Here is a 25,263-nt window from a genome sequence, read left to right on the forward strand (position 1 = left end):
CTTAGGCTGAGCGCGCTGCCACAGGACAACAGAGCAGGTCTGCTGGGCCAGGCTCTGCTGGGCGCTTCACGGCCCCACACGCAGGCACTCGGGTGTCCCTGCTCCCGCGAGGCGCTGCCCAGAAGCCCTGGATTGTGGGAGTGGCTCCTCGCACCCACAGAAAGCAGACAGGAGCGGCAGTGCCCACTAGAGAAGACCCAGTCCTTTCTCCTGGACTCCCTGGAGAGGTGCAGGGCCAAGCACGCGATGAGGGCAGCACCTGCGATCAGCCAGCCACGCCCACAGGTGAGACCCTCAGAGAGCGCTGCAGACCCCTCCCAGGGAAAGCAGTGCCCCAGGGAGGCAGAGGCCTGGCACCGCAACACCCTGAGGCCAGCAGCACGCTCGGCAAGCGCTGGCAGGGCTGACGAGGCCGGCTGGTGACCTCAAGCAGACATCTGCAGTCGCCCCAGCCAGACCCCGTCCTGCTGGACTTGCGTCCTCCGGCCAGGCCGTGAGAAGACCTCACTCGTGGGCTATGGGCCACAAGCCAGCGGCTCTCCCTCCTCAGCAGCTAAGATGTGGCAGAGCTGGTCCAACAGGTGCCAGCGCCGAGGCTGCACACACGTGCATCCACGCACAGGGCCCGCAAGTCCGGGCCTCGTGCCAGGCACAGGCACCCCTGCCTGCACTCCTCAGGTCAAAGGCCATGGGGGCTGACGCGCCAGGGAAGGCAGTAGCTGACAGCTCAAACCCCTGGGCCTCTGTCACCGACATGGGAGACCGAGATGGAGTTCCCGGCTCCTGGCTGAAGCCTGACCCAGACCTGGCAAAACTTGGGTTTTATGATTATCTGGGGATGGGAAAATCTCTTTCTCCTCCTCTTTGTTGTTCTGCCTGTCAAATAAATAAATCCACTAAAAAACTAAAAAAGTATTTAGTTCAAAGGCAGAGAGAGAGAAATCTCCATTCCACTGGCTGATTTCCCAAATGGCCACAACAACCAGGGCTGGGCCACCCTGAAGCCAGGAGCCTGGAGCTCTCCAGGTCTCCCACGGGGGTAGCAGGGAGCTGGATGGGAAGAGGAGCTAGGACTTGAACTCAGACACTCCGGTATGTGGCAGGCAGACTCGAACTCCCAGGCAGCGTGCCAATGGCCGCGCCAGTCATTAACCCGGTTAGATCTGTGTAGCGCCTTCTCTCTCTCTCTGACGTGTGGGGCTGGAGCGGCAATCCTGCAACCGGGGGGAGGGCCAAGTGAGCTGTTAACTGCTGCAGTTGGACGGGGGGGGGGGGGGCAGGGGCTACTCTGCCCTTCTCTCTGCTGTAGGCTTTCCATGTTAAACATGACACACGCCACAGCTCTGAGGTTTAGCTCAGCACCGCACAGCTGTGTCCCAGGAGGCAGGTGGCACCCTCAGCACCCTCACCCTGGCTCCTGGCTCACCTCCTGCAGCAACGCAGGCTATGCACAGGCTGGCTTCAGCCCACAGGTGCTCGGAACGGAAGTCACAGCCCTCACCACCTGCCAGGGGGAGAAGCTGAGGTTCCGTGGTGTTTGGTCCTTTGCCAAAACCACACAGGAGCCACAAGGGCCCAGCACTGTTGGGAGCCTCTCCCCTCCACGGGGCCCCGCCCGTCCTGTGTCAGCCCTCCGCACGCTTGGGTTTCCTGCGCCACGGCAGCTCCCGCTGCGGCAAGAGGGCGCCGCTCTGGTGAGAAAGCCAGGGAGAGACACAGACAAAACAAGTACAGGGAGCCGCCCCCCAGTCCCCGCTGCCCAGGCTCACGCGCACACACACGGGCGCGGAGGGGCACGGAGGCGCTCCTGCAACAGACACGGGGACTCGGGTGAGTGACAGCTGACGGAAACGAGCGGACGAGCGTGCAGACTCGGGAGGGAATGAGGGGACCTGCGCCCACTGCCACAGGGAGGATGTCAGAAATGCTGGGCACACTCACACACATTCACTCTCATACGCCCTCACCCCCACTCACACTCACAGCCCCTCATATACTCACACCACTCACATGCACACCCACACTCACACACATACACTCACACCCCATCACACACTCACACGCCTACACACACAGCCCCTCATATATTCACACCACTCACATGTGCACCCCCACACTCACCCACTCACATGCACACCCACACACGCACACACATACACTCACACCCCATCACACACTCACACGCCTACACACACTCACAGCCCCTCATATATTCACACCACTCACATGTGCACCCACACACTCACCCACTCACATGCACACCCACACCCCCCACCCACATACACTCACACCCCATCACACACACACACTCACACTAGCCCCTCATATACTCACACCACTCATACACACCCACACACATACACTCACAGCCCCTCATATACTCACACCACTCACATGCACACCCCACACACTCACACACATACACTCACACCCCATCACACACTCATACACATACCCACTCACATGCACACCCACACCCCCCACTCATACTCACACCCCATCACACACTCACAGCCCCTCATATACTCACACCACTCACATGCACACCCACATACTCACACCCCATCACACACTCACACACCTACACACACTCACACCACTCACATGTGCACCCACAACTCATCCACTCACATGCACACCCCCACCCCCACTCACATACACTCACACCCCATCACACACACACCTACACACTCACACACTCACAGCCCCTCATATATTCACACCACTCATACACATACCCGCTCACATGTACACCCACACACACTCACTCCCTCCCTCACACACATACACACACATACCCTCACACCCACCCACACCCACTCACACACGCCCAGTCACATACACACACACTCACACTTACACATATACACACATTCTCACACACACTCACACACACATTCACTCTCACACAGGCTATGGTACTCAGTATGGCTCCTCCGAGGAAGGGGGCTGGAGAGAGGATTTCTGGCTTGTGTAGTCTCTATGGCTTTCCTAATCAGAACACTTAAAAAAAAAAAAAAAAAAAAAGGCTCCCAGGCGGGTGTTTGGTGCAGTGGTTACGATGCTCCCTGGACCTAAGATGCCCACATCCCATATCGGAATGTTTGGATTGGAGTCCCAGATTCTCCTCTGATTCCAGCTCCCTGCTAACACACGCCCCAGCTCCTCCTTTGATTCCAGCCTCTCCTCTGATTCCAGCTCCCTGCTAACACACATACACACACATACACACATATACATATCTATATATACACACAAAAATTTTAAAAAGGCTTAAGAGTGGTGACAGCACTGTGGCATAGTAGGTAAACCTAACACATGCAATGCCGGCATCCTGTATGGGCACTGGTTCGAGTCCCAGCTGCTCCACTTTTTTTTTTTTTTTTTAAGACTTATTTATTTATTTGAAAGTCAGAGTTACACAGAGAGAGGAGAGGCAGAGAGACAGAGAGAGGTCTTCCATCCGATGGTTCACTCCCCAATTGGCTGCAACAGCCGGAGCTGCACCAATCCGAAGCCAGGAGCTTCTTCCGGGTCTCCCACGGGGATGCAGGGGCCCAACGACTTGGGCCATCTTCTACTGCTTTCCCAGGCCATAGCAGAGAGCTGGATCAGAAGTGGAGCAGCCAGGACCCGAACCGGCGCCCATATGCGATGCTGGCACTTCAGGCCAGGACATTAACCCGCTGCGCCACAGCACCAGCGCCTGCTCCATTTCTGGTTCAGCTCCCTGATAATGCACCACGGAAAGCACTGGAAGATGGCCCAAGTGCTTGGGCCCTGCACCCCATGGGAGACCAGGAGAAGCACCTGGCTCCTGGCTCCTGCCTTCGGATCAGCGCGGTGCGCCGGCTGCAGTGCACCGGCCACGGCGGCCATTGGAGGGTGAACCAACGACAAAGGAAGACCTTTCTCTTTGTTTCTCTCTCTCTCACTGTCCACTCTGCCTGTCAAAAAAAAAAAAAGGAAGGAGAAAGGACCACGGGGCCGGTCTGGCCTTCTCCCTTCACGTGCCTGGATAATCAGACGGGAGACGTCCCCGCAGCACAGGTCGAAGGGCAGCACGCAGCCCCAGCACCTGAGAACCAGGTGGCCCTGGCCACACGGGATGGCGAGTGCTCCTCTCGCCCCTCAGTGCTGGGAAGACCTGGACTGTGCGACCCAACCAGGCGACTCCCCGTGTGTGCCTCCCTTGGCCTCCTCACCGAAAGTGGGAGTGACAGAATCTGCCCGCACACAGGACCCAGAAACGCCACTTGTCGACGGCAGGCCTTTGGCCGGCGTTCGAGGCGCCCTCATCTGGACCCACCAGCGCAGGCAGCAGCGAGGGCTCAAGCACGCGGGTCCTGCCACCCACACGGGAGACCCAGGCTGAGCTCCAGGATCCTGGCTTTGGCCTGGCTCAGCCTTAGCTGATGCGGCAGCTGTGAGACTGACACACAGCAGCCACGCCACGAGTGCAGGGGCAACCCCTCTACTCTGCACAAGGCTGAACCCACAGCTCCTCCTAACCCCGCGAAGACCGCCAGGCAGAGCCCCGTCATGGTCTGGGCATGCGTGCCAGGCCCCAGGCCTCCCCCACTCACCAGCGCCTGCTGCTGCTTTGGGGCGCGCAGAGCAGATACTTCTGTCACCCAGCCCCATCTCTGCAGGAGCGTCTCAGGGAGGGTGACAGCAAAGCCGCGGGCAGTGACTGGGTAAGGACGTCGGCGGCCGTGGTGGGGGCCCTGCTGCCCAGACAGCGCCTCTGGCCCTCTCTCTAGGAGCCGGGAGGCAGCACGGGCACAGGGGAGCTGGCACAAGCTGCCTGGGTGTGGACCACCGCACCGGTGCCCCCAGGGTCCCCTTCAGGAAACACAGGAGCATCAGGGGTCCACATGGCGGGACAGGAAGACGCCGCACAGCTGGCAGCACCACTAGGGCCTGTCACACTCAGGGCCGAGCTCTCCCCGCATCTTCTCACCTGACAGCCCCCCGTCCTACTGCCCCCAGCAGCCACCAGCAAGGGCTTGTCAGCTCCGTGGCAGCCACGCCGGGGACGCTGCCAACCCCTCCAGACAGCTCTCCCCAGCCTCCATATAAACCGAGGGCAAACGGAAGCCTGGTTGGCCCTGGGACCACACAGCTTCGCGGTCCAGAGGGTGGCGGGAGTGCACAGATCAGGATGTGGCAGCCCTCGGGCCTCCCCTGGCCCTGGCAAACTCCTGGCAGCTGCTCGGGGCGGCCCACCACCAGCCAGCCAGGAGGGGCCCAGGAGCCAGCGCTGCTTCACCTGTGTTTAGAACTCTTCAGGCCCGAGCCACGCCAACTTCCTCACAAACCGGACCGAGGTCTCTTCCGGCGCCTCCCACACACTGTGCTTGATGTGGGCGGAGGACGTCTACGTCGGTGGTGCACAGTCAGAGCCGGCGTTTCACCGAGGCCTAGGACGCCGCAGTCTGCTCCCGGCCAGGTCTCACAAGGGGACCAGGGCAGGGGCAAGGCAGTCCCCGCACCCCAGCGCCCAGGGCATGCGCCTAGTGACGTCTACAAAGCTGCAGAACCTGGACGACCTCTCGCCCAGCTTCCAACTGGGTCTCACTCTTCCTTCCAGCCCTCCAGACACTCAGACCAGGCGGCAACCAGGTTTCACTTGGAAGAGGGGGGATCAGACCTGTGGGGATTCCCAGGGAAAGTCAGTGTGCACCAAATGACGCCTTCAGGCCAGCTGCTGACCTCGGCGAGGGACTCGGAACAGAGCAGCAAGACCGGCTGTGCTGAAGTCCACGGGTCCACAGGGAGCTGGAACGGGTGGCTCACCCAGCACAGGGCTCAGGGGCCTGAGGAGCGGCCTGGCCACACAGCCATCAGGGAGGCTGGACAGGGTGGCGGGCACCCTTAGGAGGGGCAGCAGCAATCAGGCACCATTCCCTCCCTGCTCGCACCCAAGCCCAAGCCACACAATCTGCGGGCCCAAATCCTTGGGTGTCACAACCCCCCAGGTCAGACCTATAGCCACTCCCACGTGGGCCTCCCGGGCCCCAACCCTGCTTCCAGATCAACCCCTGACCCAGAAAAAACACTCTGGCAGCTTCTGAGCTGTTCCTGGGAGAGAGGAAGACACGGAGTCACGAAGCCACGTGATGTGACTGATCTTCCCAGAGCAATGAGCAATGGGCACCCGCTGGGGACTCTGAGGCCAACGGGCCAGAGGGCCCCCAGGGCTGAGGGGTGAGCCTAGTGCCGGACTCCATCACTTCTTCCCTGCCTGGCACGCTCAGCGGCTCCCGACGTGCAGTGATGGACGGCCCTGCCCACCCGCCTGCCCCTCCTGTCACCTGGGTCTGCCCTCTGCACAGCTGTCCCTCTCCTGTCCTCTGGCCTGGCTGCCGCCTGCTCAGACGTCGCTCTCCCTGCTAAGGGAGACCCTCCCAGCCGTCTCCAGCTGGGCCCCCAAGATGCAGCCAGAGCGCCGGCACTCCGGCTTTGGAGAGCTCGTGACTCCGTCTCACGAAGCCGTGGTGTCTTCACTCCCGCCTGACCGTTCGGGAAGGCCAGGAGAAACGGGCCATGCCCACTCTGGTCTTCACTGGTCCCTGGGCTTAGGAAGTATTTGTTTGGTGAATAAATCAATAGAACTCCAGTGAAGAATAGAAAGAAAACAACCCCTTATTTTAAATTTTTTAAAAATTTCAGATTTATTTTCAGGGCCAGTGCTGTGGAACAAGTGTTGGGGTCCTGAATGACCTGAATGACGCTCCTGGCTTTAGTCTGGCCCCGCCCTGGCTGCTGTGGCCATTTGGAGAGTTAACCAGCAGATGGAAGATCTCTCTCTGTTGCTCTGCCTTTCAAATAAATCTTAGGCCGGCGCCGCGGCTCACTAGGCTAATCCTCCGCCTAGCGGCACCGGCACACGGGGTTCTAGTCCCGGTCGGGGCGCCGGATTCTGTCCCGGTTGCCCCTCTTCCAGGCCAGCCCTCTGCTGTGGCCAGGGAGTGCAGTGGAGGATGGCCCAGGTGCTTGGGTCCTGCACCCCATGGGAGACCAGGAAAAGCACCTGGCTCCTGGCTCCTGCCATCGGATCAGCGCGGTGCGCCGGCCGCGGCGGCCATTGGAGGGTGAACCAACGGCAAAGGAAGACCTTTCTCTCTGTCTCTCTCTCTCACTGTCTACTCTGCCTGTCAAAAAAAATAAAAAATAAACAAATAAATCTTAACAATTTTTTTTTAATTATTTGAAAGGAAGAGAGACAAAGAGAGGGAAACAGAGCAAGAACTTTACCTGCTGGTTCACTCCCTAAATGACTGCCAATGACCAAGGTAGGACGAGGCTGAAGCCAGAGCCTGGAACTCCATCCGGTCTCCCATGCAGGTGGCAGGGGCCCAAGGACTTCTGCTGCTTTCCCAAGCATAGTAGCAGGGAGCTGGGTTGGCAGCAGAGCAGCTGGGACTCACACTGCCAGTTCCAGTACGGGATGCTGGCATTGCAAGCGGCTGCTTAACTTGCTACACCACAATGCTGGCCTCAATCAAAAAAAAAAAAAAAATTTATTTTTAGGCCCTCAACTGCAAGAGACAAATGACAACAGTGCCCAACTAGCTACGATCTTCCCACGCCGTCAGCACAGGCAACAGGCGGCAGTCAAAGGGCAGCGTGGCCCTGGGCCTGGCAAAGGGTTTTGGATACAAAACCAAAAGCATCGGGGCTGGACTTGTAGCACAGCAGGTAAAGCCCCGGCCTGCAGTGCCGGCATCCCACACGGGCACTGGGTTGTGTCCCGGCTGCTCCACTTCTAATCCAGCTCCCTGCTGGCGCACCTGAGAAAACAGTGAAAGGTGGCCCAAGGTCATGGGTTGCCACGCCCAGAAGAAGCTCCTGGCTCCTGGCTTCAGCCTGGCCCAGCCCTGACCGTTGTGGCCACGTGGGGAGTGACCCAGTGGATGGATGGACAGTCTCTCTCTCTGCCCCTCCTTCTCTGACGCCAGCCTGCATTCCTGCATCCCGATCCAGCTGCCTCTGCTGGAATCCCAGCTCCTCTCCTGCCTCCAGCTTCCTCCTCACGCAGGCCCCAGGAGGCGGCTGTGAGGGCCCACGTGGGAGCCCCGGACGGAGTTCCCAAACCTGGCTTTGGCCTGGCCCAGCAGGGCTGTGTGGGCACTGGAGGGGTGAGACAGCAAGCTGGAGCCCTGGTCTCTGGCTGCCTGTCTCTCCTTCTCGGTCACTCTGCTTTCCAACATTAGACATCAGAGCCAGAAGTGGAGCCTGTCAGTGAGAAAGCAACAGCCTGGCTGTCCCGCTTTAATACCTTCGCTAGGTAAGAGACTAAAGCGCGGTCACTCACCCAGGACAAGATTTGCTCCGTACGCTCAGGAAAATAACTGTCCCCCAAGTATAGAGATGATCCTTCAAACTCGAGAGTGAGGACAAGCGCTGAGGGCGCAAAGGCCCCGTTAGAGGTGCGCCTCTCAGGAGGGGACAGCGTGGGCAGGCGGTCTCACGGAGCTCTGTCTGCGCCCCCTCTGCTTGCTGGCGCCCACGCGGCCCCGCCTGCAGGCTCCCCTGCCCGCCGTGGGCCCTCCTGGGCCTGCATCCTGCCACTGGTCCTGCCCCACACTGCACAGCCTGTGCTCGCTTCACGGCAGCTGGCAGGCTGTCTACTGCAGCAAACTTCCAAGCAGACCCTGCCCCACGGGAGCCAGAAAAGCCGCAAACAAGCCCCTGGGCGACGCTCCGCTCCACGCCAGTGGCCCACAGGAGAGAACTAAGCCCCCGGGACGCCAGGCCCCATGATCAGGAGAGAGCACAGGCGCTGGCGAGGATGGCAGAGGCGGGAGGGCTGCCGGCGGCGCCTCAGAGCTACACACAGAGCGGCCCGCACACCTGGCCACCCTGGAACCAGAGGCGGCGGTTTACCGCCACACTCCGCGTCACACTCCAGCCCTACGCCTGCCGCGGGTGAGCTGCGTGTCGCAGGCATTATACCTCCCTCAGGCTGTTCCGGCAGAGCAGGGGCAGTCACGCGGCCAGACGGGCCCACATCCCGTAGCAGAGTGCCTGCATTTGAGTCCCAGCTCCTGACGCCAGCTTCCTGCGAATGCGCACCTGGGAGGCCGTGGTGCGGGCGCGAGTGCTTGGGTCCCTGCCCTCTGCGTGGGAGACCCGGTCGAGCTCCTGGCTCCTGGCTTGGGCCTGGCCCAGCCCTGGCTGTTGCAGGCATTTGAGGAGTGAACCAGCAGACGGGAGCACTCTCCCATCTGTTTCTGCCTTTCAAATAAACAAATAAATAAAATCTTTCCTTAAAAAAGAGAAAGAGATACCGCTACACACCCCTTAGAAAGCCAAGAGGGGAAAGAAAGGAAGGAAGCCATGTGACTGGAGTGAGAGCTGGCGCTGATGGGGACAACAGGAGCTCTGGCTGCGGGGGGCTATGGAGCCCAGCCTCCGTAGAAAGTGCCGCAGCTAAACCCACGGACACGGCGAGATCCCGCAGCCCCAGCGCTCTCACCAAAACCCACGGACACGGCGAGATCCCGCAGCCCCAACACTCTCACCAAAACCCACGGACACGGCGAGATCCCGCAGCCCCTACGCTCTCACCAAAACCCACGGACACGGCGAGATCCCGCAGCCCCAACGCTCTCACCAAAACCCACGGACACGGCGAGATCCCGCAGCCCCAACGCTCTCACCAAAACCCACGGACACGGCGAGATCCCGCAGCCCCTACGCTCTCACCAAAACCCACGGACACGGCGAGATCCCGCAGCCCCAGCGCTCTCACCAAAACCCACGGACACGGCGAGATCCCGCAGCCCCAACGCTCTCACCAAAACCCACGGACACGGCGAGATCCCGCAGCCCCAACGCTCTCACCAAAACCCACGGACACGGCGAGATCCCACAGCCCCAACGCTCTCACCAAAACCCACGGACACGGCGAGATCCTGCAGCCCCAACGCTCTCACCAAAACCCACGGACACGGCGAGATCCCGCAGCCCCTACGCTCTCACCAAAACCCACGGACACGGCGAGATCCCGCAGCCCCTACGCTCTCACCAAAACCCACGGACACGGCGAGATCCCGCAGCCCCAACGCTCTCACCGAAACCCACGGACACGGCGAGATCCCGCAGCCCCAACGCTCTCACCGAAACCCATGGACACGGCGAGATCCTGCAGCCCCAATGCTCTCACCAAAACCTATGTGCCTGTGTTTACAGCCACTTGACTTGTTTTCACCCAGAGCTGGAAGCCGCCCAAATGTCCTTCAGCAGCGACTGGAACAGCTACAGCGAGGCCTCAGGACTCTGCACACCACGGGCCACACCCAGAAACACACAGCGCATCCACGCAGCGGCACGTGTGAATGGGGGGGGGGGGTTCACTAGTCACAGAAACTGACATAAAGGCTTCCACATTGCCTGTCGATTTATACGGCAATCTGGACAAGGCAAAAGCCACAGGGGTGGGAAACAGTGGAGGAGTGGAGGGGCTGCCTTCAAAGGGACAGCACACGGGAGACACAACTGCTCCTGACTGCAGGATGTCAACCCAGGGTGTGTCCCCCAGGACAAAACAACACACACACACAGAAATGATGATAACCACCTGGGAGAGGGAGGGGGGACAGACGCGCGCACGCACACACACACACACACACACACAGATAATGATAACCACCTGGGAGACGGAGGGGGAACAGACAGACACACACACATAATGATAACCAGATTGGTGAGGGAGGGGGGACAGACACATACACACACAGATAATGATAACCACCTGGGAGAGGGAGGGGGGACGGGACAGACACACACACAATGATAACCACCTGGGAGAGGGAGGCGGGACAGACACAGACAGACACACACACACACACAATGATAACCACCTGGGAGAGGGAGGGGACACACACACACACACTATGATAACCACCTGGGAGAGGGAGGGGACCCATGAAAGACGGCAGCTCTGTTACTACAAACACGCCGTGCAGCCACACTGACAGAGGCGTGGGGGACAGCTGTCACCCACAACCAAGCCAGACCCTACTCTAACAGGACAGCACGAGGCTGGACCCCAGAGCAGCGCAGGCCCGCCCCCGCCCTGCAATGCAGGTGGGAAATCCATTCTCACAGGCGTGCTGCCAGGCACACCGGAGCTAGACAGACAAGGGAACGCAGTCGGTCCTCGGGACGCAGGGGTCTGCACCCAAGGGTGCGAGCAAGTGCGATCAACATATTTGGGGGAAACCCTCTTTGTCAAGACTCACTGTTCTTGTGGGGATCCCCTACGTGGCCCAGCGTCTGGGTCAGTGATGTGGTCCCGTAGAGCCGTCACGGCGCTGAGCGCCCCCGTGGCCCAGCGAGCACACGCTGCAGAGAGCAGAGGGACGGGGAGTCTCAAGAGAGACAGAGGGAAGGGGTCAGGGAGACCCCTGCAGGCTTCACCCGGCTCCCCCAAAGTACAGGGACACAGACGCCAGCACGCGCCAGGCTGCCCGTGATCTGCCGACAAACAACCCCCGACGGCAAAGACGTGCCCCGGGCCAACCAGCACAACTCCTGAGGAAGGGCCTGGGGCGGGGCCTCCGGGGCGTCCAGAAGGGGGCATCGTCTCCACAGACGACAGCACCACGCGTGCGGCTGCCCCCAAAGACGTGGGGGTGGGAGGCCGAGATCCCGACCACCGTGTGCAGAACTAGGTCAGCGTGTGACGACGTGTCAGCTTAGAATAAAGAAGTTTAAGAAAAAAAATCTAGGGGCAGGCATTTGGCCCAGCAGTTATGAGGCCACACCTCACCTCAGAGTACCCGGGCTCGAGCTCCCACTCCGGCTTCCCAGCTTCCCGCGAATGTGCACCTGGAGGCGGCAGTGACGCAAGGAACCGGGTCCTGCACCCACTTGGGAGACCCACATCGAGTCCCCAGCTTCAGCCCAGCCCTTGCACGCCGAGAGCTCCACGCAGATGTGCAGTGTGGCCTTTCACTGTGCTCTGTGTGTCCCTGTGTCACACACACTGTGCCGGGTGTGGCCTTTCACTGTGCCCTGTGTGTCCCCTGTGTCACACACACTGTGCCGGGTGTGGCCTTTCACTGTGCCCTGTGTGTCCCCTGTGTCACACACTGTGCCGGGTGTGGCCTTTCACTGTGCTCTGTGTCCCTGTGTCAGACACACTGTGCCGGGTGTGGCCTTTCACTGTGCTCTGCCTGTCCCCTGTGTCACACACACTGTGCCGGGTGTGGCCTTTCACTGTGCCCTGTGTGTCCCCTGTGTCACACACACTGTGCCGGGTGTGGCCTTTCACTGTGCTCTGCCTGTCCCCTGTGTCACACACACTGTGCCAGGTGTGGCCTTTCACTGTGCTCTGCCTGTCCCCTGTGTCACACACACTGTGCCGGGTGTGGCCTTTCACTGTGCCCTGTGTGTCCCCTGTGTCACACACACTGTGCCGGGTGTGGCCTTTCACTGTGCCCTGTGTGTCCCCTGTGTCACACACACTGTGCCGGGTGTGGCCATTCACTGTGGCTCTGTGTGTCCCTGTGTCACACACACTGTGCCGGGTGTGGCCTTTCACTGTGCTCTGTGTGTCCCTGTGTCACACACACTGTGCCGGGTGTGGCCATTCACTGTGGCTCTGCGTGTCCCCTGTGTCACACACACTGTGCCGGGTGTGGCCTTTCACTGTGCTCTGCGTGTCCCTGTGTCACACACACTGTGCTGGGTGTGGCCTTTCACTGTGCTCTGCCTGTCCCCTGTGTCACACACACTGTGCCGGGTGTGGCCTTTCACTGTGCTCTGCCTGTCCCCTGTGTCACACACACTGTGCCGGGTGTGGCCTTTCACTGTGCTCTGCGTGTCCCTGTGTCACACACACTGTGCCGGGTGTGGCCTTTCACTGTGCTCTGCCTGTCCCCTGTGTCACACACACTGAGCCGGGTGTGGCCTTTCACTGTGCTCTGCCTGTCCCCTGTGTCACACACACTGTGCCGGGTGTGGCCTTTCACTGTGCTCTGCGTGTCCCTGTGTCACACACACTGTGCCGGGTGTGGCCTTTCACTGTGCTCTGTGTGTCCCTGTGTCACACACACTGTGCCGGGTGTGGCCTTTCACTGTGCTCTGTGTGTCCCTGTGTCACACACACTGTGCCGGGTGTGGCCTTTCACTGTGCTCTGCGTGTCCCTGTGTCACACACACTGTGCCGGGTGTGGCCTTTCACTGTGCTCTGCCTGTCCCCTGTGTCACACACACTGTGCCGGGTGTGGCCTTTCACTGTGGCTCTGTGTGTCCCCTGTGTCACACACACTGAGCCGGGTGTGGCCTTTCACTGTGCTCTGTGTGTCCCCTGTGTCACACACACTGTGCCGGGTGTGGCCTTTCACTGTGGCTCTGTGTCCCCTGTGTCACACACACTGTGCCGGGTGTGGCCTTTCACTGTGGCTCTGTGTGTCCCTGTGTCACACACACTGTGCCGGGTGTGGCCTTTCACTGTGGCTCTGTGTCCCCTGTGTCACACACACTGTGCCGGGTGTGGCCTTTCACTGTGCTCTGTGTGTCCCTGTGTCACACACACTGTGCCGGGTGTGGCCTTTCACTGTGCTCTGCCTGTCCCCTGTGTCACACACACTGTGCCGGGTGTGGCCTTTCACTGTGGCTCTGTGTGTCCCCTGTGTCACACACACTGAGCCGGGTGTGGCCTTTCACTGTGCTCTGTGTGTCCCCTGTGTCACACACACTGTGCCGGGTGTGGCCTTTCACTGTGCTCTGCCTGTCCCCTGTGTCACACACACTGTGCCGGGTGTGGCCTTTCACTGTGGCTCTGTGTGTCCCTGTGTCACACACACTGTGCCGGGTGTGGCCTTTCACTGTGGCTCTGTGTCCCCTGTGTCACACACACTGTGCCGGGTGTGGCCTTTCACTGTGCTCTGTGTGTCCCTGTGTCACACACACTGTGCCGGGTGTGGCCTTTCACTGTGCTCTGCCTGTCCCCTGTGTCACACACACTGTGCCGGGTGTGGCCTTTCACTGTGCTCTGTGTGTCCCTGTGTCACACACACTGTGCCGGGTGTGGCCTTTCACTGTGCTCTGCCTGTCCCCTGTGTCACACACACTGTGCCGGGTGTGGCCTTTCACTGTGGCTCTGTGTGTCCCCTGTGTCACACACACTGTGCCGGGTGTGGCCTTTCACTGTGCTCTGTGTGTCCCCTGTGTCACACACACTGTGCCGGGTGTGGCCTTTCACTGTGGCTCTGTGTGTCCCCTGTGTCACACACACTGAGCCGGGTGTGGCCTTTCACTGTGCTCTGTGTGTGCCCTGTGTCACACACACTGAGCCGGGTGTGGCCTTTCACTGTGCTCTGTGTGTCCCTGTGTCACACACACTGTGCCGGGTGTGGCCTTTCACTGTGGCTCTGTGTGTGCCTGTGTCACACACACTGTGCCGGGTGTGGCCTTTCCTTCAGTGTTGCTCTGTGTCCCTGTGTCACACACACTGTGCCGGGTGTGGCCTTTCCTGCAGTGTTGCTCTGTGTCCCTGTGTCACACACACTGTGCCGGGTGTGGCCTTTCCTGCAGTGTTCTGCTGTCCCCAGGTTTGTACAGAGAAGCACCACTGTGTCAGGGCCGGGCATTCAGCACAGGCGCAGGAACACAGGCCCCACACAGCCTGAGTGTGCAGCGGGCGAGTCCTCTGTGACGTTCACACAACGGCAACACGTGCGCTTCCGAGCTGTTTTACCAGGACCTAAACACAGCAGCGCCCAGTCCCCATGAGCGCTCCTGGGAGCAGGGGAGCCTGCAGTGCGAGAACACGGGGAGCACAGGACTCCCACAGGGACAAAATGGACGGGGCCGGACGGAGGGGGCTCCCCTGGCCAAAACGACAACAATGGGGGCCACAAGATGGGGACAACAAACCTCTGGCAGGCTGCAAACGAGGGGCGAAATCAAACGAAGGTGGGAACTGCCGACCTTCCCAAAGCCGGAATAATTACAAGAGAACTCTACCGCCAAGGACGTGCCCACAAGCCAGACAATGCAAAAGGAACGGACGCGCTCCTAGCAACAAACTGCCAGATCAGGCTCCGGGAGCGTCCGTCCTTCACAGCCCACAGCCAGCGAGTGACTGTGTCAGCAATCAAACTTCCCGGGAGGGCCGGCACGGCGGAGCAGCGGGGTAAGCTTCCGACGCCGCATCCTGTGGCAGAGCGCCAGTTCGAATCCTGGCCGCTCTGCTTCTGACCCAGCACCCTGCTGATGTGGCTGGGAAGGCAGCAGAAGGCGGCCCACGAGCTCGGGGCCCGCCACTCACATGAGAGACCAGAATGCGGTTCCTGCTCCTGGCTTTGGCCTGGCCCAGACCCGGCTATTGTGGCCATTTGGGGAATAGGTCAGTGCTCTCTATCTCTCTCTCTCTCTCTCTCTCTCTCTCTCTCTCTCTCTCTCTCTCTCTCTCCTGTCTCTGTTGTTCTCCTCTTCAAATGGATAAATCAGACATTTTTAAAAAGAGAAAAAAAGAAAACCTCTTGGGGCCAGCGCTGTGGCGTAGTAGGTTACGGATCCACCTGCGGCACGGGTTTGAGTGTCCGCTGCTCCAGTTTCGACCCAGCTCCCTGCTGAAGGCCTGGGAAAGCAGTGAAAGATGGCCCAGGTGCTCTGGGCCCTGCACTTGCGTGGGAGACCTGCAAGAAGCATCTGGTTCCTGGCTTCGGTCTGGCCCAGCTCCAGCTGTTGGGGCCATTTAGGGAGTGAACCAGCGGAAGGAAGATCTCTACCTCTCAAATAAATAAGTCTTTTTTGTTTAAAAAAAAAAAAAAAAGGGACCAGCAATGTGGTATAGCGGGTAAAACAATGCTGGCATCCTATATGGGTGCCAGCTGGAGTCCCGGCTGCTCCACTTCCAATCCAGCTCTCTGCTGTGGCCTGGGAAAGCAGTAGAAGATGGCCCAAGTCCTTGGGCCCCTGCACCTGCGTGGGAGACCCAGAAGAAGCTCCTGGCTTCAGATCGGCACAGCTCCAGCCGTTGTGGCCAGTTGAGGTGTGAACCAGCAGACAAAAGACCTCTCTCTCTCTCTGCCTCTGCCTCTCTGTGACTCTGCCTTTCAAATAAATAAATAAATCTTTAAGAAAGAAAGAAAACCTTCCACAGGGGATGGCTGTGGTGCCGTGGGACAGGACACCTGCTTGGGATGCTGGCATCCCATATCAGAGGGTCTTGTTCAAGTCCCACCTCTACTTCCAGTCCAGCTTTCTGTTACTGCACCTGGGTGACAACAGATGGTGGCCCAGGTACTTGGGTCCCTGCTACCCAGGGAGACCTGGCTGGAGTTCCCAGCTCCCAAATTTGTCCTGGCCTGGCCCTGGCTGTTGCAGGCATTTGGGGCGTAGATACGGACAGAAAGATCCTCATCAAAACATGAGCAAACCAACAGTACTGGAAGATCCTGCCCCACAGCCAAGGGGGATTCACCCCAGGAACACAAGGGTGGTCCAATCAACACAGCACGGGAAGAAGAGGAAGAAAAACCCACACGGCGTTCTCAACAGTCAGAAAAGCATCTGACAAGAATCAACACCTGTTTGTGATAAAAAGAAATTTGTAAACGAGGATTAGATGATGTGATATAATAAGAAATTATGTCTGGTCACTCCCCCGGTCCTGGCACAGAGCTTGGAAGACCTCTGTGATGGAGCTGGCACTGTGGCGCAGTGGGTAAGGCTGCCATGTGCAGCGCCGGCATCCCACACGGGTGCCAGTTCAAGTCCCGGCTGCTCCACTTCCGATCCAGCTCCCTGCTAATGCACCTGGGAAAGCAGTGCAATATCGCCCAAGCGCTTGGGCCCCTGCACCCATGTGGGAGACGCAGAACAAGCTCCCAGCTTCTGACTGGGCCAGCTCCGGCCACTGCAGCCACCTGGGGAGTGAACCAGAAGATGGAAGATCCCGCACTCTGTCTCTCCTTCTCTGTAACTCTGCCTTTCAAATAAATAAATCTTAAAAACAAACAAACAAAACCACCTGTGACTTCTGAGTGGCAGCGGCACTCTGGTTGAAGATTGGCTGTCAGCCTGGGTTCCTCACACAGGAGCCTCTCAAGGCTCTTGCGATCCAACGTGACAGGAGCATCTAGTTTTCATGTTCACACGTACTGTCTGCACAAAACTGCAGAGCTGTGGTGTCAGAGACAATCAGAGTGCTTCCTTCTAAAAGGAGCCTTCCTTAACCGGATAAAGGGCACGTCTGAAACCTCACAGCTGACACCGCACTCGGCGGTGAAAAGCTGAAAACTTGCCCCAGGGTCAGGAGCGACACCAGGAAGCCATTTCCACTAGTGCTGCCCCACGAGGTACTGGAAGCACAGGGCACAGAAGCAAGAACAGGAGGGGCCGGAGTGGCGGCGCAGAGGTCAGACAGCCACTTGGATGCCTGCACCCCTCATCCCAGTGCCTGGTTTGAGTCCCGGCTACTTTGCCTCTGAGTCAGCTCCCTACTGTGCCAGGAGGCAGCAGTGACGGCCTAAGTGCTGAGGTCCCTGCACCCACACGGGAGACCTGGACGGAGCTCCTGGCTCAGCCTGGTCCAGCTCTGGCTGCTGCAGGCATTTGGGGAGGGAACCGGCAGATAGATGGAATCTCTGGAATGTCTATCACTGTATCCTTCAAATAATAAAAAAATAAATAAATGTTCTTAAAGAGTTATTTGTTTGTTTGAAAGTCAGAGTTACACAGAAAGAGGAGAAGCAGAGACTCCCCAGACGGCCACAACGGCCAGAGCTGCACCGATCTGAAGCCAGGAGCTTCTTCCTGTCTCCCACGTGGGTGCAGGGGCCCAAGGACTTGGGCCATCCTCTACTGCTTTCCCAGGCCACAGCAGAGAGCTGGATCGGAAGTGGAGCAGCCGGGACTCGAGCTGGTGCCCATATAGGATGCCAGCACTGCAGGCAGTGGCTTTACCCGCTATGCCACAGCGCCAACACCAATAAATACATATTTTTAAAAAGACAGCTATGGAGGGAAAACAAGCTTTGTAACAGAAGGACTCGTGCAAATCTCGCAACTGTCAGTTTCATATCCAGAATATGAAAAGAACTCCTACAGCACAACAGTGAGAAGACCAACGCCGGCTCCCGACACAGGCAAGGGACTATCTAGAAAGTTCTCTAAAGAGGGACAGCACCAAGCTCGGGAAAAGGTGCTGAACGCCCTGGGTCCTGAACAAACGCAAATAAAACCTCCAGGGACGCTGCACCCCCCAGCAGGATGGCGATGGCTGTGACCCCGAAAACCAGAGGAGCAGCCCAGCGGAGGACATGCAGAAACGTGGGCCCACGTGCACCCGGGGGGCTGTGGAAAGTGGGCACCACACCCGAACAGCTGGGCAGCCACGCGGAAAGTGAAACAGAAAACCACCACGCGAGCCGGCGATCCCACCGCAGGTGCAAACCCCCAAGAGCAGTGCATCTACACACTGTTCCCAGCCACACGACGGACAGCAGCAGGCCAGTGGGCCCGGCCCCAAACAGCAGACGAACCGTGTCCAGCTGACCCTCACTGTCCGCCCCCCTCAGCCTTCTCGGCTCCAGGCCTGAGTCATTCCCAGACACGCACAGAACGGCAGGCACGAGAGCCGCCCAGCGCGCACGTTCCCAGCCGAGGTCGAGAAAGGGCAGACAGTCGCCAGACAGCCGGCTCGCGGCGAGCCTGTTTCTCAGAACTCCAGCCCCAAGGAAGTGCGTGCGTTTCCTGGCGCTCACCGTCCCAGGACCGCCCGGTCCTTACAGAGCTTCTGAAGCAGCCAACTCGCTCTCCAACAACACTGGCTAAGCACCATCCAGGAAATCACTGATGTGAGCAGAAACCACAAACGGCGCCACCAACTGCGCGAACCCGGGTGACCGGGCACCCAGAGCGGGGTGACTGCCTTCCTCCAGGCTGTGTGCGGGGCTCAGCTCGCTGCTTCCCTAGAGCTCCGTGGGCCAAACGAGCAGCATGGACAACAGCGCCCAGTGAGCTGCGTGCAGAGCCTCTGCGCGGGGAGAGGCGACGCGGCCACTCCGAGAGCAGACCCACGAGAGACGACGCGGCCACTCCGAGAGCAGACCCACGATAGGCGACGCGGCCACTCCGAGAGCAGACCAACGAGAGGCAACGCGGCCACGCCGAGAGCAGACCCACAAGAGGCGACGCGGCCACTCCGAGAGCAGACCCACGAGAGGAGACGCGGCCACTCCGAGAGCAGACCCACGAGAGGCGACGCGGCCACTCCGAGAGCACACCCACGAGAGGTGACGCGGCCACTCCGAGAGCACACCCACGAGAGACGACGCGGCCACTCCGAGAGCAGAGCCACGAGAGACGACGCGGCCACGCCGAGAGCAGACCCACGAGAGACGACGCGGCCACTCCGAGAGCAGACCCACGAGAGGAGACGCGGCCACTCCGAGAGCAGACCCACGAGAGGCGACGCGGCCACTCCGTGAGCAGACCCACGAGAGGTGACGCGGCCATGCCGAGAGCAGACCCACGAGAGACAACGCGGCCATTCCGAGAGCAGACCCATGAGAGATGACATGGCCACTCCGAGGGCAGACCCACGAGAGGTGACGCGGCCACTCTGAGGGCAGAGCCGCGAGAGACGACGCGGCCACTCCGAGAGCAGACCCACGAGAGACGACGCGGCCACTCCGAGAGCAGAGCCATGAGAGACGACGCGGCCACGCCGAGAGCAGACCCACGAGAGACGACGCGGCCACTCCGAGAGCAGACCCACGAGAGGAGACGCGGCCACTCCGAGAGCAGACCCACGAGAGGCGACGCGGCCACTCCGTGAGCAGACCCACGAGAGGTGACGCGGCCATGCCGAGAGCAGACCCACGAGAGACAACGCGGCCATTCCGAGAGCAGACCCACGAGAGATGACATGGCCACTCCGAGGGCAGACCCACGAGAGGTGACGCGGCCACTCTGAGGGCAGAGCCACGAGAGACGACGCGGCCACTCCGAGAGCAGACCCACGAGAGACGACGCGGCCACTCCGAGAGCAGAGCCACGAGAGGCGACGCGGCCACTCCGAGAGCAGACCCACGAGAGACGACGCGGCCACTCTGAGAGCAGAGCCACGAGAGGCGACGCGGCCACTCCGAGAGCAGACCCACGAGAGACGACGCGGCCACTCCGAGAGCAGACCCACGAGAGATGACGCGGCCACTCCGAGAGCAGACCCACGAGAGGCGACGCGGCCATGCCGACAGCAGACCCACGAGAGGCGACGCGGCCACTCTGAGAGCAGACCCACGAGAGACAACGCGGCCACTCCGAGAGCAGACCCACGAGAGGAGACGCGGCCATTCCGAGAGCAGACCCACGAGAGGCGACGCGGCCACTCCGAGAGCAGAGCCACGAGAGACGACGCGGCCATGCCGAGAGCAGAGCCACGAGAGACGACGCGGCCACTCCGAGAGCAGACCCACGAGAGACGACGCGGCCACTCCGAGAGCAGACCCACGAGAGATGACGCGGCCACTCCGAGAGCAGACCCACGAGAGGCGACGCGGCCATGCCGACAGCAGACCCACGAGAGGCGATGCGGCCACTCTGAGAGCAGACCCACGAGAGACAACGCGGCCACTCCGAGAGCAGACCCACGAGAGGAGACGCGGCCATTCCGAGAGCAGAGCCACGAGAGGCGACGCGGCCACTCCGAGAGCAGACCCACGAGAGGCGACGCGGCCACTCCGAGAGCAGACCCACGAGAGACAACGCGGCCGTTCCGAGAGCAGACCCACGGCAGAAGCCAGTCCCAGATGTGTGGCCCCTGCAGGAACTGCTCTGATAATAAACAAACCCCAGGGAACCTGGCCTTTTTTCTCCCTCTTTTATTTTTCAAATTTTTTATTTGAAAAGGAAGAGAGACACAGAGATGGAGACAGAGAGACATCTTCCATCCACTGGCTCACTCCCAATGCCTGCAACAGCCAGGGTCATCGAAGGCCAAAGCCAGGAGCCTGGAAGTCCACAGGTCTTCTTGCGCGTGAGTAGCAGGGACCGAGACTTGAAGCAGCTGCTGCTGCACAGGTGCACAGCGGCAGGAAGCTGGACCGAGAGGGGAGCTGGTCTGGCGCAGCAGCCAGAGCTGAAGTCAAGCGCAGTTTACTCCAGTGTGGGACACCGAAAAGCGAAACACCGGGCCAAACGCCCCCTCGACCCTCGAGACATCCTTTCAGGGCCGGTGCTGTGGCATCGTGGGTAAAGCGACCACTCGCAGTGCTGCCATCCCATATGGACCCTGGTTCTGGTCTCAGCTCTCCACCTCTGATCCAGCTCTCTAATGCACCTGGGAGGCGGCAGGTGCGGGCCCCAGTGGCTGGGTCCCTGCCACCCACGTAGGAGACCCGGATGGAGTTTCTGGCTCCTGCTTTGCTGTGTGGCCACTTGGGGAGTGAACCAGCAAAAGGATCTGCCTCTCTGTAACTCTGCCTTTCTAATAAAATGAACAGATATCAAAAGAAAAAGAAATCTTCTCCGGCCAGCAAGGATTCTACAGGCAGAACGGCTCAGACACCAGCGCGCGTGCGTAAGTGGCCCTGCCCCTGGGCGGGCGCTGGGGGGCAGCGGGCAGAGCAGCAGACGCCGGTGCCTGTGTGTGCAGGGAGGGGAAGGTGTGTGTGTCAGGGGCCAGACACGCAAGCCTCGGCGGCCCTGGAGCCTGACCTGCTCCCGAGTCTCACAGCCCGCCCAGAGTGAGCCTGAAGCGCCCACCCCCGCCCACCCAACACCCCCGCCCAGGGCCGCCGAGCAGGTTCCACAGCTGGACTCACGCGGCCCCTGAGATGCGCACCTGCTGGCCTCCCTTCCACACTCACTGCAGGTTGCTGAGAGGCACGCCTGCCCCGGGCCTCGCCCCGCACATCCGAGTCAGGCACCTGCTCTGAATGGCGACTGGTCACCCCGTGCACGGGGGGACCCCATCCCACACACCCCTCAGGAGGAGCCCGGTTTTGGTGAACCCCACTCAGCCCACGCGGGGAGGCCTTTCCCTTGAGAGCTAGCTGAGTCACACGGGTTGAAACGCACTGGTTCCCGGGAGGCAGCCCGAGTGCCGGCCGCAGAGTGCAGAACGCGGGCGCACCTGCCACGCATCTCTGGCGGGCCAGGGCACAGACCCGGAACCGCTACAAGGAGCAGGGCGCACCCGCAGGCCGCCCAGCAAGACCTCCTTCCTGAAGGCCGCGCACTTGCAGCCATGCCAGCCTGAGCCGGGAAATGCCACCACCGGCCCCATGGTGGCGCCCGTGAGAGCGCGAAGAGGCAGGCGATTTTCCCGTTTCAATTAGTAGGGGAATTCAAAAAAGCTTAGATGCTGGAGATGGATGGTCACAACCCCTGACTGTAACCTCACCCAGAGTACCCTCGTTACTATATAATTAATATAATACACAATAACTAATATCAGTTGATTAACATTGACGCATGTGAGGGCACTTTAGAGAGTTCGTGGAAATGCGATTAAAAGCCAGGTTCACATTGGTGTGAAAGCCAGGTTCACACTGGTGTGAAAGCCAGGTTCACACTGGCGTGAAAATTTCTGGAGTCCCCGCACACAGGGAGTTTTCAAAATGTGCACGGAGAAACGACACGTGCAGGTGAAAAGCTCTGCACCGAAACGCACCTATCCTGATTCTGCTCCCCCGAGACCGGCTGAAGCCCCCCACGTGACCGCTCTCCCCGGACGCCTCTCGTGCACACCTGCCTCCCCCTCAGCCCCACTCAGAGCTCCTCCCACGCAGAAGCAGCAGCGGGCCACGGGGACCAGCTCAGCCTGCCCCACAGTGGGCACTGCTGTGACACATTCTGCGGGCCGCTGACCTGGGCAGGATGTGGCCAGTTGCTTCCCCAGGGGAGCTGCACCCATGCACTCCCACCGGCTGCCACGGGCCCACCTGTTTCCCCGGGAATCACCCCCAACCCCCGCACCCCGGGCAGCTCTCCCCCCCAGCGCCGTGTGGTGGCCGCTGACGCTGCAGGCGCCTACCTTGTTTCTGAAGTGCACCTCGATGGGCATGATGAAGCCAGCGTACCCCGACTCCTCCACCTTGTACGGGGGCTCCTTGCACACTGGGAAGGAAAGGGAAATGCATCGTCAGCTTCAGCGCCCGCACGGCCCCTCTGCGGCCTCTGCCGTCTCCCAGACCAGCAGAGCAGCACTTCCCGAGGCCAAGCCACCAGGGAAACAGGGTCCCGGGAGCAGCAGGGGCAGGGCCGGAGCAGGGAGATGCCGCCGTGGGGGCTCGCAGCAGAGCACGAGAGGGCACTTGCCCTGCAGCGTGCCATGAAGCCACACAACCTCCACCTCCTGAGCAGCAGGCACCAGGGCGTGGGGGAGGCGTGAGCACAGGGGCCCAGGCTCCAGGCAGAGGGCAGCCTCCAGGCACCATCCTGGCATGGCTCGCTCCCTCACTCTGGGCAGGGAGTACACAGGCCGGGCGATGGAGAATGGTCTCCACGGGGCCTCTCCTCCTGGGCTCTCATTTTTGTTAAAAAAAAATTTACTTATTTATTTATTTTTATTTAAAAAAATTTTTTTTACAGGCAGAGTGGACAGTGAGAGAGAGACAGAGAGAAAGGTCTTCCTTTGCCGTTGGTTCACCCTCCAATGGCCGCTGCCACCAGCATGCTGCGGCCGGCGCATCCCACTGATCCAAAGCCAGGAGCCAGGTGCTTCTCCTGGTCTCCCACGGGGTGCAGGGCCCAAGCACTTGGGCCATCCTCCACTGCACTCCCTGGCTACAGCAGAGAGCTGGCCTGGAAGAGGGGCAACCGGGACAGAATCCGGCGCCCCGACCGGGACTAGAACCCCATGTGCCGGTGCCGCAAGGCGGAGGATTAGCCTATTGAGCTGCAGCGCTGGCCCTTATTTATTTTTTAATTTTTATTTTTATTTGACAGGCAGAGTTAGACAGTGAAAGAGAGAGAGAGAGGGAGAGAGAAAGGGAGAGAGAAAGGTCTTCCTTTTTCCGTTGGTTCACCCCCCAAATGGCCGCTATGGCCGGCGCGCTGCACCGATCCGAAGCCAGGAACCAGGTGCTTCTCCTGGTCTCCCATGGGGTGCAGGGCCCAAGGACCTGGGCCATCCTCCACTGCACTCCCTGGCCACAGCAGAGAGCTGGCCTGGAAGAGGAGCAGCCGGGACAGAATCCGGCACCCCAACCAGGACTAGAACCTGGGATGCCGGTGCAACAGGCAGAGGATTAGCCTAATGAGCCGCGTGCCGGCCGATTTATTTATTTATTTGAAAGCATTAGAGAGAGAGAGAGAGAGAGAGAGAGAGAGAGAGAGAGAGAGAGAGAGATGGAGAACTTCCATCCACTGGGTCGCTCCCCAAATGGCCAAAAAGGCGGGGGCTGGGCCAGGCTGAAGCCAGGAGCTCCATCCAGGTCTCCCACGTGGATGCAGGGGCCCAAGGACTTGGGCCATCCTCCACTGTTTTCCCAGGTCATTAGTAGGGAGCTGGACTGGAAGTGGAGCAGCTGGGACTCAAACCAGCCCCCGGGGATGCTGGCACTGGAGGTAGCGGCTTCACCCGCTGTGCCACGACACCAGCCCCCTGGGCTCTCCTTTAGCATCCAAGAAGAGCATCTCATGAACCACAGGGATTAAAAACAACAAAAAACCCTAAACAAGCCTGAAATGAACCGCAGCATCAGCACGGGAAGTCGGCCCCCGCAGTCCCGCCGTCCAGGGACCACTGTCCCACCTCCATCAGGGGAAACCCTCCGACCAGGGAGAAGCAAGCCCGCCTCCAAGCCCCACTCTGCAGAGGCCACGACCTCTGCCTGCTGCCTGCGGCTCCTTAACCACTTGAGTGGCCCTACTGGCACATGAAGAGCCCCTGTTCCGTGCCTGTGTCCCAGTGGCAAGGGGAGACGCACACACCCACGAAAGCATTACATCAGGACCACAGACCACTCAGTAGCGCCCACAGGTCCCCTCCAGCCCTCCCTTGCTGGTCTTCCCCAGGAGCGTCTGACACAGCACCTACCCAATCAGCAATTTTAGTACATGGTACAGCAGCAGCAGCAGGCCACACAGGTCTCCCAAACTCGGGATCTCCTGCAGCTGGAGCCCCGCCTCTGGCCATCGCCTCTGCTTCCCCCTTCCGGCAGTCCTGTCCTATTCTGTCCTGGAGTCTATTTCCACTCCACGTGTCGGGGAGGCCAGGCACCGTCTGTGTGGGGCTGGCTTACTTCACCTAACATAACGCCAACCGACAGAGCTTCACCAGGCATC

The 25,263-nt window shown here is 60.1% G+C and overlaps 1 long non-coding RNA gene across 4 annotated transcripts in view; it reads right to left on the reverse strand.

Annotated features, from left to right (window-relative positions):
* LOC103344977 (protein ENL) overlaps positions 1 to 25,263 on the reverse strand; it is a 67,317-nt gene that overhangs the window by 21,315 nt on the left and 20,739 nt on the right. For all 4 annotated transcript variants that reach the window (XR_007917999.3, XR_007918000.3, XR_007917997.3 and 1 more), the window contains one exon: positions 23,009 to 23,091. This is a non-coding gene — a long non-coding RNA (protein ENL). The remainder of the gene's footprint in view (positions 1 to 23,008; positions 23,092 to 25,263) is intronic.

Source organism: Oryctolagus cuniculus, chromosome 16 (genome assembly GCF_051225735.1).
Source record: "Oryctolagus cuniculus isolate XC-2025 breed Fujian yellow rabbit chromosome 16, ASM5122573v1, whole genome shotgun sequence".
In the NCBI taxonomy this organism is placed as follows: Eukaryota; Metazoa; Chordata; class Mammalia; order Lagomorpha; family Leporidae; genus Oryctolagus; species Oryctolagus cuniculus.